Consider the following 3,904-nt stretch of genomic DNA (forward strand, 5'->3'; position numbering starts at 1 on the left):
TGGTTAACGCAGTGCCTAGCCTTGAGAAGTGAGGATATTTGGTTAGGATTAGTGATGGTTTTCAGGACTTTGTGCTGTTTTGACTTGGTTCAGCAGTGCTTTGGCTGGAATACAAGCTCACATAGGCTTGGAGCACAGCAGGGATCAAGGAAGGCACATCTGGCTTTCTGCAAAAGTCATTAAGTGAGGACAGTGACAGGAAGTCCTTAGTGTGCCATAACTTAGGTTTCAGTACTACTTTCTGTCTTGAGTGATTAATTCAAAAAATATCAGTTTAAAAATGTAAAGAAAACCTCCATTAAAAAAATAAAGGGAAGAGGAAACTGAACAAAACAGGAGAGGAGTTTGAGGTGAAGAAAGAACCCCATACTTCTTTGTCCCTCTCAGCTTGTCATTTCTGTTTGTAAGATAACGAAGATGTGAGAACTTTTGCCCAAAGATATTGTGTTCTTTTCTTTTTTTTTTTTTTCCATTGAAGACTTAAAACACCAAGAAAAATCAGAAGCTGATGAGAGACCATAATAAAGGACCACTTTAAACTCCTTCTGACACATTTATGGAGGGGAATTGTTTATTTAAAATATTTATTTTGGCTCTGACAGCCCAATTTTTACTCCACAAGTAATACTATAGCTATTTTTGGATGATCCCTGACATAACATCATATAGTAGTGTTCACAAAAGCAGCAACCTTTTATCAACGGGCAGCTTTTGGAAATGGAAATTCAGTGCTTGGAGAGCTTGGTATCTCGTACCATGACAGGCTACATGATAACAGAGCAGAATAAAATGAGATTTCTCCCCTAGCTGTAGAATGAACCTGTAAATTATTCTGTAACAGATATGAATCTGTTTCTGTTAAACTAGGTAGCTGATGCTTCAACTCTTCTGTTTCTCTTTAGGCTAAATTTTATTAATGGTGTCTCAATGTATGTGGGAGAGGGCCTCCTGTTTGAGATCACTTTTACCTGCCATTATGTACGCTGTGTAAGTGGCACATCAGTGACATCCAGTGGCAGCACATATTGATCACAGGCATGTTATGCTTGGGTACACCTTGAGGGGTGAATCCTGTCAGTTTCCCTCCATTTTCTCATGACCTAGCTCAAGGCTGCGGCTGGGGAACGCAGCTGTACATGCATACTGGGTTCCTTGCTCCCATGCCTGCAAAACCCTTGGAGAGTGGTACAGCAGGGAGAGGGATCCCACATTTCTCTGTAAGGAACGGAGAAAGTTTTGGGACAGCTTTGCAGCTGTGGCATCATCATAAGTAGAACTGCTCTCAGACACAGGGCCTGATTTTTGGGTGGTCCTGTGTGGAGCCAGGAGCTGGACTCAATGATCCTTGTGGGTACCTTGTGGGTTGGCTCCATATATGCAGTAGCGTTGTGTCATCTTATATGAATTTTTTTAAAAACACTTGAGCAGAAGAATTTACCACAACTGCCAAGCAAGAGACAAGCACAGGTTTTACAGAAGTAAGAAAAGTGATGAACTGTTAGAGCTAACAAGATATTTAGTGATATCTCTGGCAGATTTTTTTTTGTTAAGGTGACAGAAGATTTTCTTAAAGTGACAGAATTTATAGACTTGAATGCAGTCTAATCATCATTTTAAAATGTGCTATTATTTTTAATATATAAAACGTTAAGGGTTTCCTTTATCAGCCAATGAATGCTGTTCTAAACACAAGATACAGCTGTATTTCTATCAAACTTTCTTAAATGTAGTACAACAACTTTTTTACTGAAAGTTATCCTGAATTCATTATTTCTTGTTCAGAGGAAATTAATAGTAGAACTACCAAAAGTCAAACTAAGTTACAGCATTTAAAACAATTGTTTTCATTTGGCACTAACAGAAAGCAGCAGCAGGCCATTTTTCAGTACATAGGAAATGTATTTAATGCAAAATACACATTTTAACATTTTATTGGAAGGGTTTTCTTCTAGATACAGTTCTTATTCAATGTAAGCTCATTCCAATCTTACAAAGTAAATTGTGTGAAAAAATATCTCAGTGTACTAAATTTCCAGTGCAAAATGTTGCTTTAAATAAGTCAGCATATCTCAAGAAAACAAACTCAAAGAAATTATTGCAACTTTCTAGATTTTTAAATTTAAAACATGGATTTTTGATAGAATATTTTCATCTCAGTAGAATTTTTTTTGATTTCTTTTAAATAAAATTGAACATTTTCAGTATTAAACAAAAGCCAGTTCAACGTTCCTGGAACTTATTGTTCAGAAACTTGTTTTCAATAACGGTATAGTTTACTCTGGTTTAGAAAACAGAAGGCAATAACTTGATGAAACAAAAACCTTAAGTTTTACCAGTTCTCTTATCTGGTGCATATGAATTACAGGACTTATTTCAACTCTATGCCATTTTACTGATTTTCACTGGTAATCCTGAATAACTAATTCAGTATTATTCATTTAAATGATCTTCCAAATCAAAGAAGTCACAAAAATATGACATCACATACTATGTTATATACATTCCTCCATTCTGGCTGCCTTTGAAGATTTGACTATCATCTACCATGTGATCAAAATGCAGACATGAGACCTTATTTTCATTAGTTTGGAATTCTAATACAAGTCCTGAAGTTGCATGTATAATTCTTCAGCCTACAGCAAAGTCAAAAAAAAAAAAAAAAAAGTCTTGAAAAGTAAGTCTTTGTGCAAGAACAAAACATCACACTTTTTTTCATTCTGTTGTTTATATTGCAAAAGGATGCAGAAAGTCCTTCTAAGGAAACAGATGTATTTTTCTGGATGGGTTCAAGTTAATACAAAGGTTGGCTGCAACATGGAAGAGAAGATGAAAGAATGCGAACGCAAAAATGGACAGGACAGTTTTACCATATTTCAGCTGTTAGCCCAGCCAATAGCAGGAAGGAAATAAGCCCATGAAAGTTAAGCAACTTTCTGATTTCTCAAGAGAATCCGTGGTCAGATTTGTTCCATTCTTGTGCTATGAAGATGGATTCTCCTATTCTTCTGTGACAAATGACTATTTCTGCCTGCTTATTGGGAAGGCAGATGAAGTCAGAAGAAAAATTCCATGTTGTAGCTGCATTTGACAGGCTCTTTGTTTTACTCAGATTTGTTCGGAACAGTGAGGAAATAATGACTGATACATCCATATGAATATGAAGTTATTCGAGGATCCAAAAGGAAAGAGAAAAATAGAAAAAAAGAATCAAGTTCGATGGATACGTTTGTATCCCTTCTTACAGAAAGTGGTGTTTATTTTATTATTATTTTTATATATTTTTTTTTCCCACGGAGTGGGAAGCTCATTAAAATACTTATAAATGTCTCTATCCATTTGTGCTTATTTCACTAAAACAAGGAACTCACCTGTCCATATCACTCTCCTGACTAATTCACAGATTTTCCTTCAGGTGCTTAGAATCTGCCATTGTAACGTTTATAGACTGCCATTGTGGTGTCCCCACTTTTTTCCCTATGCTCTACTGAATCAATCTATCTATCAAGAAAGGGAATTTAATTTTGAAGGGTTCATTATTAGGGCATCTTAGTTGTAAAGACTCAATCTGTACGAATTCACCTTCTAGAATTTGCATTTCCTGTTTTTTCTCTTTTCAGATTTTCACAATTTTTCAGGTTCAGACCATGACCTGCAGAGTCCTGTTTTAAGCATTTTAAAACATTTTCTATAAAATCGAGCTCCTCTGGACTTGACCTGATATTGGTCATTTCTTCATAAAAAACATCTACCACCCCCACTCATGCATCACAGCTGAATTTCTTGTGTTTTCGTAAGTGAAAACAAGCTAAATCTTTTCAGCTGCTCTTAATAAGGGTGTTTGGCCACAGTGCTTCAAGAGCAAGTAGGAACCACATGTGAAATCCTTTTTGCCTTTTTTTTTCTT

This window comes from Cygnus olor, chromosome 4 (genome assembly GCF_009769625.2).
Source record: "Cygnus olor isolate bCygOlo1 chromosome 4, bCygOlo1.pri.v2, whole genome shotgun sequence".
NCBI lineage: Eukaryota > Metazoa > Chordata > Aves > Anseriformes > Anatidae > Cygnus > Cygnus olor.